We start from the raw sequence: 13,274 nt of genomic DNA, 5'->3' as shown, positions 1-13,274 counted from the left end.
ATGCCACCTTCCACAGAGGAGGTGCAGCTGTCCCAGGATTCAAGATGCCTCCTCTAGATGCAGCTGTGCAGATGTGCCACTGGACCGGGGACACGTTGAGGGCAGGACACGTGCCTTGTTCTCCTCTGCATCCCTCCTTCTGTGCCTGAAAACCAGAGGTGCCCAATAACTGTGGAAAGTATGAATGAGTTGATGGGACAGTGTTTTCCGGATGAGCGATTAACATTACTTTCTGACATCACGGAAGTGTTTACGATCCTCTTCCGTGAAAATGTAAGGGGCCAAGACATCATATCAGATGCCTTCATTGGCGAAACCCACTCTTAGACCTGGAAAGACACAGCCTTGGGCTTCTTTGAGATCTGATTTGGTCCCTGGCGCTCTAGGTGGCAGATGTAACCGGTAACACCTTTAAAAAAAAAAAAAATCTGAAAATCCCACTGATATTGTGATTCTGCTGCTCAGATGTGGCCTCAGTTTCTTGACTTTTTTTTTTTTTAAAGATTTTATTTATATATTTGAGAGAGAGAGAGAGAAAGAGCGTGCCAGCAGGGGGAGGAGCAGAGGGAGGGCATTCCAAGCAGACCCCCCGCTGAGCATGGAGCCCTACACGGGGCTCGATCTCAGGACCCTGATATCATGACCTGAGCCGAAATCAAGAGCCAGATGCTTGACTGAGTGAGCCACCCAGGCGCCCCTGTTTTCTTAACTTTTAGGGCAAGGTGTGTTACTCTCCATTTAAAAATCAGCCCACCCAAAATAATAAGCCTTCTGTTTTGTGCATGAATTCATCTTAAATGCCTTTTGAGGCTCTAAGTGAAAGGTACTATCACCAGCAACAACCAATAAATGAAATAAATACCAGATATAAAATCAGCCACATGGGCTCCTGGAGGGACATGGAATGTGTGGGGGTTTCATTTGCTGAATGAGGTACGTTTTAATGTTGAATGAGAGCTTTTTTTATAAACTGTAAAAGGCTATAAAGAAGTCAGTCGCTATGACTATTATTTTTCCTATTCCATATCCTTGATTAAACGACTAACCCAAAGATTCAGTAACCAACCTTTTCTCTTCCCCGGACTGTGATTTCTTTACCCAAATGAGTAAGTTATGGCTAATATCCCAAGATCCCAGCTAAGTTCACTTTTTCCTTGGAATCTATGATTCTATCAGCAGGAGTGTCTATATACCTAAGTTCCTGAAATATGAGAAGACATTTGGTGACTCTGCTGACACATAATATTAAATTGTTTGACATAAATTTTTCAGACTATGTTTTGTATAATATAGAAGACAAAAAAGGTAAAGGGGGAGTAGAACATGAAAAAGTATCAAGCATTTAAGAAAATATATATATTATAATAATAACTAAGATTCAACTTACCTAAAGAGGAGAGGAAGAGTATATTTATGATTCACATGAATATATGCCATGCTCATTGAAAAATAGATTTTTAGAAAAAAAAGAGGAGCACAAGCTTCATGATGCACTTAGAAATCCTAGCTGCCTTTTAAATGTAAACAGCAAACTTAATTTTTTATTATGTAAAAGAAAAAGTTGAACTACCCCTAACTTCATTGCATAAATCAAACGTCATATTCAAAAGTGATCATTGTTGAGTTCTTTGGAATCAACAACTTTTTCTGTGGCTAACAGTGTTTCTTGATATTCCTGAAATCAGCTAAAATGCTGGAAAGAGCATGTAGAAATATAGAGTCAAGAAGCTATTAATAGAGGATTTTGAATTCAACGGAATCAGCATTTCTTGTATATATTTCTTGTATATTTGCTTTTTTAAGACAATAAGCCTTTGATTTAATGTGTGTGCTAGCCTTGAAATCAACTCCCTACAAAGAAATTCCTGGTTCAATGCAGGGTCCATCAGAATGCCCCTGAACCTTAGGTCACAGGCCACCAAATATGGACAAGGCAACACAGACCATTGATAATAGAGGAATCTCTAGAGTGAGTGCTCCCGAGACACAGGAGAAAAACATGAAAGCAGGAGGAATTCTAAACTCTAAAGATGACAAATACTTAGACTGGTCAGGCTAAAGGAAATGAGGCAATAGGACTAAAAAAACAAAAACAAACATAAAACCCTCCAAAACAAAAACCCAAACCTGTCATTTCTCTCCATAACTTTCTTTAGATAGTCCTTACATGTTTTAAGAAAAAGTTTTAAAAATATTTTAAGAAATATATAACAAGAGCTGTTCAACATGCTTATGTCCCTTGCCCTAGTGATTCTGCCTCTAGATATTTGTCTTAAGAAAATATCAGAAGTGTGTAGAATGATTTTGAAGATGTGTGTTTAACTGACACATTATTTGTTTTTTGTGTTTTTATATTTGTAATATAGAGGAACTGAGAGACAAGCTCAATGTACAAAAATAAGGAAAACGTTAAAAAAATTGGGTTCAATCCATATGATGGAATGCTGTGTCGATATTTTAAAATCCTATTTTCAAAGATAGTTGTTCATAAAGGAAAATGCCCAATCTGTAGCACTCAAAAAAAGGGCAGATACACAATCATATATTCCATATAATCATAACTTTAAATATGTATATGTGTCCATGTATATATAAAGAAAAAAAATTGGAAAAACACACCAACATGTTAACTATCCCTAAGTGGCAGGATTTGAGATTACAGGTGATTGTTTCTGCCTTTGTAAATATTTTAAGTAGTATTTTTAAAGTCTTTTAAGATTTTTCTACAATGAGCCTGTATTGCTTTTAATATCAGAACTATTAACTTTTGGGCGCCTGGGTGGCTCAGTTGGTTAAGCAACTGCCTTCGGCTCAGGTCATGATCCTGGAGTCCTGGGATCGAGTCCCGCATCGGGCTCCCTGCTTGGCGAGGAGCCTGCTTCTCCCTCTGACCCTCCCCCCTCTCATGTACTCTCTCTCTCTCTCATTCTCGCTCTCTCAAAAATAAATAAATCTTAAAAAAAAAAAAAAAGAACTATTAACTTTTAAGGTTAGGACATTCATGGACGTTCCCTTAAAATGACAGTTTCCCCCCTAAATCAGAAATGTGGAGACTGTGTTTTGGGTTTAATGGAGCGAGGTGCAGAATTATGATTCAATGCTAGATTTTCACACACGAGGACCCAGTCAATGAATGGATATTTACAGAGCACATACTCATTCAATCAACCAATGCTTATGGAGCACTTGCCCTGTGCTGGCCACTGAATTCATGCCAAGGAGCCAGGGGACCTCAGGGAACAACCAGGGGTGGCTGGTGAGGGCGAGAAGCTCTTACTCTGCGTATTCGTGAATGTCACAAATCACTGAGGAATGAGACATTCCTAAAGGTTGGGCAAATTTGCCCAAGCTGACTCCCAAGGAGTTGAACCTTTGCTCACAAGTCCAAGACCCAGACCCCCCCTGCTCAGCCAGGCTCACCGTTGAGCCCGGAGGCAGAGTCTGCGGGTTTCCAGCATGACGTAATGGCTGCTTCGTCACCTGCAGTCTTGTCTCGGAAGCTCTACTGGTCCTGGAGGCTTGGTTTGTAATATCCTTGCACAGCTTAGTACTTTCTTAGCATTCTGTTTAACCATTGACAACTTGATATTCTGACCAATGGTTACAGTATTTCTCTGTATATTAGGTTGACAGGTTGTTGATTTCCCAGATCAGTTCGCTCTCCTTCCCTTCCTCTCTCGCCCCACCTCTCTCCAGTTTGCAAGCTTCTATTTTCCAGTGGCTTTATCTGCATTTTGTAAGTACACCGAAATAGGAGAAAGCAGGAGCTCTGGAACCATGTGGCCATCTCTGCACAATCAGATCCTCGGGGCTTGCTATTCCTTAAAGTCACTGAGGATGGAGCTGAGGCAGCCCTTCATCCCCCAGAATGAATGCTGCCCTGTGACTACCGGTGGCGGGAGCACATTGCCCAGGGTCGCATATGGTCTGTTTGGCGGGAGCCCCACGCTGTAAAGGGCAGGTCTGATTGTGAACATTTTAGTCACTTTCCAGAGAGCCTCCTGGTGAACAGGGAAGCATGTAAGCAGGTAGTTTTCTGCTGCAGAAGCCACCCAGATGTGCCTTCTTCCTACATGGGCCACGGCTCTTCCCAGCCCCCGACGTTGGGGTTTCACGTGAGTCACCCAGAGAGGCTCATTAAACCGCACTCATTAAACCGCACCAGCGTGCCCCGCAATTTCGTTCTCTGTAGAGCAGGGTCCACCACCCATTCTGGGTCTTTCCAGTCAAAGTGGCTGTTTTTCTTCAACCGTTCCCTGCCCCTTGGGATAATGAGAGTCATTTACAAGGATAAACGTTTAAACCTCATTAGGAGACAGCATAGCCTAGTGGTTAATAAGCACCCTTGTTTCAAATCCTATCCCAGTGGCGTGCAAGCATTGTGTCTTTCAGGAAATGTACTGAAGTTTCCTCACAGGGGTGTGGTCAAGTGATAATTAGGGTTGCCCCTTGACCCAGTGCCTGGCTGATGGGAAGTCCGCAGTAAAGGTAGCTGTTACAGTTATTACCCGTTCCCTACACGACAGCGTCCCTAATAGAGAATGTGTGCCTATGCACGTGCGAGTGCACATGTATTTGGTGCGTGGGAAGAAAGGAAGGCTGCCACTGACAAGGCTTGCTTGCAGAGTTGCCGTGGTTGGACTTTTTTTCCTTGGGAAGATAGGAATGTGACATTTCTTACATATCATATGGGGAGGTGACTTCGATGTTTCTTTCGGCTCTTCATCATTTGAAAGGGCATCTGGTGACAGTGAGCTGTTTTAGAGGTCTGTCTGTGAGCTTTGCTAAAGTTAAAAATAAGTGAGACAGTGAAATTTTGTTTGTTCTCTAAAGGAAACCTCTTTCCCCCTCCCAATAGCACGGACGGTGTAATGTGCGTTCTGACATACCCTCTCCTTACAGTACCCTCTGCGCATTTCTTTTCCCCGTTTCTTCTCCTTCTCAGAAATAGGATCTCTCAAGCAGTAAGACAGAGCTTCAACTATCCCAAAACAGGGAAACTGTGAGATGGCTCTTAAAGGATATAAGCTAATACTAATCACATAATATGTAATAATTGCACCTCTATATATGATACATGATATACAACCACCGTAACAATCCCGGCCCTCTTTGGGAAGGAGAGCTGAGCTCTAGGCAATTGACGGCTTGTCCTTCAAAGCACCAGAAAATAACTAACTAAATAAATCAATAAAATAAAATAAAATAATAAAATAAAATATTTTTTAAAAGGAAGGAAGAAACAAAAGACAGGATGTTTTGGGTGGAAAACCTTGTGAAATGTAACTCAATCTCGACTGCTTTCCGAAAGAGTCTGGGAAATTTACATTTAACACCCCTTTTTCTTTTCTTGGTCTCGAAGTCGTCATCATGAGAACCGATTCTAATGCTACCGCATGACAAAGTTATGTGCTTAGGCAATTGAGATAGGTAGGACGTTTGCCTGCACACTAAGAAGTCCCAAACCACTGTACCTTTTAGAATTCTTGTGTCTGCTATCCACAATTTTCCATTTCCCCCTTCTGTGGGCTGTCAGCATTACTTCTGGTCAGCGTGTATGTCTACAGCAAAAGGCCTCTCTACTCCTCATTTCCTAAGTGCTGGAGGGGTGAAAGCGAGAAAATCACACTGGTTAAGGCTATGTGTACAATAAACATAAATATTTCCTGAGTCAGGGTCTAAGGGCTACTTCTCCCAGGAGAGATGTATATGTCTAAGAAAAGTATTTCTCAAGTTTTGTTTTAATTTTAAAAGATTCCTTGTTTCAAAGCTATTTTCTGGATAAGTGAGGTTATGCAACGGCCAGTTCTATGTAAATAAAAAATATACATATAAAGTATTGTGGAGCTTCTCACTCCCAGCTCTGTCAGCCGTTACTCAAGTGCTTGCATTCAGATCATATATTTCCTCGGTGCCCTGAAGTTTTGAAAATTTTAATAGCCCTGTGGATGGAACTGACATGAGAGGAAACGATTTCAAGTCTCCTGCAGTGATTTTTACACTCATAAAAGTGTTCTCAATGTACCAGAGGCAGTGTTGGATCCCAGAGAAATAATATCCTCAGAAATCTAATTCAGGTGCCATCTCCTTTTGGAGAAAGTTTCCTGTTTTCCCAAATGCTTTATAAGATGCATTTTTCTATGACTGGCCGTTTCTGTTTAAGATTCTATTGGTCACACATGTAACCTAGGCCACTGGCAGGCCCTCGGGATTTCCTGGCAGAAACCGTCGTGAGTATTAAAAGTCAAGGGGTTGGGAGCAGTGAGTCACCAGACACCGCCATATTCAACCGTGCAATGCTCCTGATTTACAGCTTTGTCCCACTTCCTCGGGTTGTCCCCCACAAGCAGAAGCAACTCAGGAGGCTGAGGAACGCAGAGCAGATTGTAGCTGGGCTGGCCTTCCAGAAAGGTCCATGCAGTGGTCCCTGGACCCTGGGAGGCCTCCGCTCCCCCCACCCCCACTGTTTATATTAGCTATCACGCACGGAACAGTCAGGTGGTACGCTGCTTTGCAGTCAGCAAGTTTATCTTGTGTTAAAGTTTTACCAGTAGAAGTCAAGTCGTGTTTACCCCCGTTCTGCGGCAGGTCATGTGCAAACAGCACCTGTGAACCTTTTCAGCGCACGTGCTGGACTTTCTCCTTCATAGTTCTCATCACAACAACTGTTGGGGGGGAAAGCCAGCAATTGTTAAATCTCTGGCAAATGTGACAGTCCTCACCAGAAATGGCTGTCACTGCTGTCAAGGTGCACGGGACGTTACGTTTGCCGTTGTCGGAGCACGTTCGTTGATTGTAGACGTCAGTCCTAGCATAAACCCAAACTCAGCACACACGTAAGAACTCTGAGTGCAGCTACCAGGCATTCCCTCCATGAAACAAGGGTCCTCGACAGGTAGAATTTTTTTTTTTTTTTAATGTGTCAGCATTGAAAAGGATTCTATAAACTGGATTTCGTCGTACTTCCTCATCTCTTTATTTAGTATTTATGTATCAGTCACAGTGTGTGAAGCGCTGTTCTAAGTGCTTTAAAACACTAATTCATTTAATATTCAAACAATTTTGTGAGATAAGGACTATTACCCCACTTTACATTTATGTAAACCGAGGCACAAAGAGATTAAGTAATTTGTCCAAGGCCACATTGCTGGTTAAAGGATGGAACGAGAAGCTGAAACCAGACCAGGGCAAGCAGAGAACTGTACTATGCTGCCCACCCCACCCCCTGTGGTTATAAGTATCAGTAATACTGTTCAGCTCAGGTCATGATCCCAGGGTCCTGGGATTGAGCCCCATGTTGGGCTCCCCACTCAGCGGGGAATCTGCTTGTCCTTCTCCCTCTGTCCCTCCTCCAGCTTGTGCACTCTCTCTCACTCTCTCTCAAATAAATAAATAAATCTTTTTTAAAATGTCAAAACAAGCTCCATGTGCTTTAAGAAGAGATAATATTCAAAATGGCCATTGGGATGCCAAAGTTTCGAGAAGTTCTCGTGTTTTTTTTTGGGGGGGGGGTAGTTTCTTTGACAAGTCTCTCCAATTTGAAGTGGGTCCTATAACTATGAGACATAGTGCTGAAACCACTATTGTACCTTGATTTCTTCCCTTCCTCTTCTTACACCAAGTGTGAAGGTGTGGGGAACTCTTCATCTATCTATCATCTATCTATCTATCTATGTATCATCCATCCATCCATCCATTCATCCATCTATCATCTCAAAGGCCACAGATTGAGGAGTGAAGTAGTCATCTTATTAGTTAATTGCATCTTTGGCAGGTGTTTAGAAAGACTTCATTTTAGCTTTCTCATCATAGAATGTGTCCTTTAAGCCAACTGTAGAAAGTATGAAGTCATATAAAGGGAAAGAGCTTTATGGCAAGAAATCTAAGGTAAGCCATCTTTTATGACTACAAGTAAATCCCGGGTTACAGTGAAAAATCAGTGATATGTAGAAATAATAGGTGTGTATATATGTAAATGTGAAATATCCTACAGCGTCTGGCATGGAGCAGGTGGTTAAAAATATTAACAGGCAGGCAGGCATGTGGGCCCAGTTTCTCCTGACAAATGGCAGAAATTGAGACCAGCAATGATTTTGGTCCCCTTGATGATGAACCACATGTAACACTGTAATTTTACTTCTCAGATAAGGGCAAATATTATCCCACCCCTGCTAATCCTAATTCAGATTCTCTGTCTTAGCTGTGTTCGTCATTTCTGCAACTACCACTCATGGCCGTGGAAGCACAGCCAACACCAGTTTGGAAGCATTAGACAAGCATGAGCACGAGTAGGGCTCAGTATTTGGGGCAATAGCCAGGTGGCTACTGTGGCGGATCACAGTATTGTTCACAATTATTTGTTCCCTTTCCTTTATGTGTGTGTGTGGTTTTTTTTTTTTAAGATTTTTTTATTTATTTGAGAGAGAGAGCGCACGTGAGTGGGGGCAGTGGGGGAAGCAGAGGGAGAAAGAGAGAATCTCAAGCAGATTCCACACTGAGCACAGAGCCCAATGCAGGGCTTGATCCCACAACCCTGAGATCATGACCTGAGCCAGAAACCAAGAGACAGATGCTCAACCGACTGCGTCATCCAGTTGCCCCCTCCTTTATTTTTTTTAAAGATTTTTTTTAAAGTAATCTCTACACCCCATATGGGGCTCTAACTCACAGCCCCAAGACCTAGAGTCGTGTACTCCACCAACTGAGCCGTCCGGGTGCCCCTATTCCTTCTCCTTTAGAAGGATTATATATCCAGGGAGCCTGGGTGGCTTAGTCGGTTAAGTGTCTGCCTTCAGCTCAGGTCATGATACCGAGGCCCTGGGATCCAGCCCCACATCGGGCTCCCCGCTCAGCAGGGAGTCTGCTTCTCCCTTTCCCTCTGCCCTTCCCCCCTGCTCATGCTCTCTCTCTCTCGCAAATAAATAAATAAAATCTTTTTAAAAAATAAAAGGATTATACATCCTTATAGGTCAAGTATGGTCCCCCCTTCATTGTCCAGCTTGATCATGTGATTGACTTTGAAGGACATGTGAATAGACATGATACATGCCATTATAATCAGAAGCTTTAAATGTGATTCTGTGGTTCAGCTTGGTCTCTTGCTCTGCTGCCCCCTCCTAAGAGAACAGCAGATTCCAGATGAGGGCTACTCCTTCCTCCGCAACCTGGAATGGGAAAAAACATGGGACAGAGCCACAACAGACCCATAATCTACATGTATCACGAATGAGAAATAAACTGCTGATGTAAATTACTGAGATTTGGGGATTGTTTGTTATGTAGTGAAGCTGACAAATACAGTCACACAAGATTTTGTTGAGATTTGCAAAAATAAAACAAGGGAGAATGTTAGTGAAAGAAGATATTACATTTCAAGCCAGTAAGGACTACTTTATAAACATAAAAGAACCTGTAGCTTACATAGCATAATATTTGTTGGAAGAATGTGCCTTAGAAAATCATGATACCTCAGGTATATACCAAATGCCTGATGCAGATTAAGGAGAGCAGATATTTAATACAGACAGAGCTTCTTTCAAAATTGTTGTCTTCCAGAATTTTTGTTTATGTGTGCATATTTATGTGTATGTGTGTGAATACTCACACACAGTACCATTTTTATTTTTGTACTCTAACCCCCCACTTTCTGAGTTCTTGATCTTGCCAGCAGAGGTTTTATCAATATTTTCCAAGAATGAATGGCTGATTACAGATTATAGCTCTGCAATCCAGGAGGGTTTTTGATAAGTGGTTATTGAATATAGATATTAGAACGAGAAAATTGGAGCACCATGACAAGACTTGAGCCTAAAACAGTGCTTTTCACAGAGTAGGTGCTAAAAAGTACTTGCTGATTGAATGAATAAATTTTAAAACCATGGAGTTTAGGTAAGATAAATTTATATCATGATAAAGATAACCTTCATAGTGAGGTTTGTTTGCTGTATATATAATTATGAATTAACTTCCATCTCATCTCAAAAAGACTCTGGGTCAGCTCACTCTAGAAGACATGCCTCAGAGAAGTGATTTTCTTTTTCTTTTCCTGTTGGCCCACCCAGAAAGGGGAATCATGAGTAAGAAGAAAAGGTCTAAAATGTTTTGAGAACTTTTGCACTTTGTAATTATATTCTTTTGGCCCTTTTCTCTGCTTGTTGAATGTTTTTGGATTCTTGCTATTGTCCCTATGATTGATTCAAGCCTACTATGATGCTCTTCTTAGATCCCAATTCATGTTCTTGAAAGGACGTTCTTTGGAGGACCATGAATTGAGAGAACACATTCTTTGAAATTTAGAAATAGGTGGATCCCAAAAGTATCCAAGAATCCATTGTCACTTAAAGTGAGCACATAACTGGGGCACCTGGGTGGCTCAGTCAATTGAGCATCTGCCTTTGGCTCAGGTCATGGTCCTAGGGTCCCGGGTCGAGCCCTGCTTGGAGGAGAGTCTGCTTCTCCCTCTCCTTCTGCCTCCCTCTCTCTCTCAAATAAACAAATAAATTAAAAAAAAAAAAAGAGCACATAACTTAATTCATATAATACAAGGTAGGTAATTCATTGCTCCATTCCCATCCTTTCCCTTATATATTCTCTCTTCTACAAGATCAGGCATATCAAATGTGGGGCCTGTCATGCAGCTAACTTGTAGCTGATTTGTCTGCCTCTCAGTGCGGTTACGAAAGCTCGTGAAGTCAGGAGCTGGGGCAGCCATCTTGCAAGCATGAGGAGGCAAGCCTGAAGACAAAAGCCAGCAATGCTGAGGATGGAGAAGCCAAAACGTGGGAAGAAACCAGGTCTTCCATTTCAGCCTCTAAATTTACTAATCCTTGAACTACTCGGCCCCCAAACTTCTTGTTATGCAAGGTAATGGGCATCATTTTGTTTAGGCCACTTTGTCAGGTGTTCTGTTCATGACAGCCAGAAGTCAACCAGAATGATCGCTTGGCCTTTTACTCTTTCACAGATTGACTGTTGTGCCCAGACATGCCTGGCTCTCAGCAGAAGGGCTCCTGTTGGGCTCTCCGCTATAGGTGTCTCTGGGCTCTGTGAAGAAATAATGAACTGCTTGTGGGTCCAAAGTCCTCGCGGCTCCTTTGCTTTGTCTCACATATAGGCCACAGCAAGCACTCAAGAGTAGCAACTGCTTATTTTTTCATAAAATATGGGCTAAATACATGAATATTTACTTTTGAGACTATATAGATGCTCCTACAAAGAACAGTTAAGGGCCCTGGAGGGTGACCATACTCATGTGAGTCCTAGCTCTGTCCTCCCTTGACTGGGGCTAGGTCTCCCAGGGAACCATGGTGTCACCTACCTTGTGAATCCGATCCCATGAGGTTGCCAAGAAGTTGACCTCTCTGCCTCTATTCTATGTGAGGGGACACTCGGCATCAGTAAGTTTCCTAAATATAAAATAGTAAATGTGTTCTAATTAAATAAATTAAGTACTTGGGAAATTAAACGTAAAAACTAATAACAAACCTCTCATTTACCCCAGCAATCATTTAGGCTTACACCTCCCCTGTTAGCAGGACTAAGAAGCCCCAAGAATGGGCTGAAGCTGCCATTTCTCTGTCCAGAACCCTCAATAGACTGTATGTTCTGTGAAGGCATTAGCTATGTCTGCCTGGCTCACCCAGTGCCTGCCTGAGCTTCTGCCTCCTTGTAGATGCTAAATACCTACATAAAGGATGAATAAATCATGAGCTGTAATGCGAGGCCCAGGGCTATGAGAGGTTCAGCCATATCAGATCCTGGCGGGGACTGCTCCTAAGGGAGTCCTGCTCCGTGAGCTCCAGGAGAAGAGCAACAAGGATGAGTTAGTACATTGTTGGCAAAAGGGCTTCACTGAAATCTCGCTGTAAATTTGTTGCAGAAAGGGCACTTGGGCATTTACTGTTAAACAAAGACAGGAATCTATATAACATTAATTAGAACTTCCATTTACTGAGCAAATGCTGTCTCAAACACTGTGCTCTGCTTTAGACATTCATTTAATCCTCCTGACCACCCCACAGGTACTATGGTTGGCAGCCTCTAAGATGTCCCCTGATGACCCCCACCTCTTGACATCTACACCCTTGTATAATTCCCTCCCCTTGAGTGTGGGCTGGATTTATATACTCAGTTCTAAAGGACAGTGCGGTAGAAGTAATGGGATGTCACTTGCAAAATTAGGTTATAAAAACATTGCCTTCTATCTTGGGTGCTCCAGCTGCCATGCCGCGAGCTGCCTTGTAGGGAGGCCTGTGTGGCCGAGAACTGAGGGAGACCCCCAACCAATAGCCAGTGAGGAGCTGAGACCCTCAGTCCAAAAGTCTGCAAGAAATAGCATGCTGCCAACAATCACACACATTGACGTGGAAGAGGGGTCTCGCCCAGTCAAACCTTCGGATGGGACCACAGCCCTGGACGACAGATTAACCGCAACCTCATGAGATCCCTGGAGCCAGAAGCTCCCAGCTAAGCCATGCCTGGATTCATAATCCACAAGAATTGTAACATAATAAAGGATTATTGTAAGCTGCTACATTTGGGGGTAATTTGTTGTGCAGCAATAGATAATATAAGGAGGTACTAGTATTATTTGCACTTTACAGAAGAGGAAACTGAGGTTCAGAGTGGACAGGAAATGGTGAAGCCGGGATGTGGACTGATGTGGTCTGACCTCAGAGGCTACATGATTAATGACGAGAGTCAGTTTCAGATGGTGTTAAGCGCGTTGCTACTGTTTAGCCAGAGTCGGTACTGTGCAGAATCTTTTTTGGAAAAGAATCTTCTTTGGAAAAGCTAATATGTGTCCTCCCAAGCCAGGTAAAATTTTTGAAAGATTCCAAAAGCAAAAAAAAATTTACAACATGCAAGCGATCATAGAGCATTGCCATTTAATTTCTAGCAAAGATGACCTCCCTGCCTCCCAGCCCACCACCCCTGAAATAATCCCTCCAGCAGTTTCTTCTCTAACCCCTCACAATTATGCAAAACACAGCAAATGTGCATGCATGGTTGATTTTATACAAATTTTATAGAGAGTGTGCACACACACACACACATAGACACACACACACCATCTATGAAAATTTGGGATCACAATTGTTCCTGTTACCTATTGATGTGTAGCAAATCACTCCAAAATGCAGAGGCTTAAGGCAGCACCAGCGTTTTCTTATCTCCCTCTCATGGTTTCCGAGGATCTGGAAGGTGGGAAGGGCCTCGGCTCTGTGGTGGGCTTGGTACCCTTTGCAGTTACAGTCAGACAAAGGCCTGGGCGA

The 13,274-nt window shown here is 42.6% G+C and overlaps 1 long non-coding RNA gene across 1 annotated transcript; it reads left to right on the top strand.

Moving 5' to 3' along the window:
- Window positions 1–6,614: 6,614 nt before the first annotated feature.
- Window positions 6,615–12,530, top strand: LOC110586059. The gene is made up of 3 exons (XR_002480667.2): window positions 6,615–6,895; window positions 10,669–10,778; window positions 12,218–12,530. It is a non-coding gene; the product is annotated as an uncharacterized LOC110586059 (long non-coding RNA).
- Window positions 12,531–13,274: the final 744 nt, after the last annotated feature.

This window comes from Neomonachus schauinslandi, chromosome 6 (genome assembly GCF_002201575.2).
Source record: "Neomonachus schauinslandi chromosome 6, ASM220157v2, whole genome shotgun sequence".
NCBI classification, from domain to species: domain Eukaryota; kingdom Metazoa; phylum Chordata; class Mammalia; order Carnivora; family Phocidae; genus Neomonachus; species Neomonachus schauinslandi.
The sequence above is the reverse complement of the archived record's forward strand: the minus strand, read 5'-3'. Positions and strand labels throughout refer to the sequence as shown.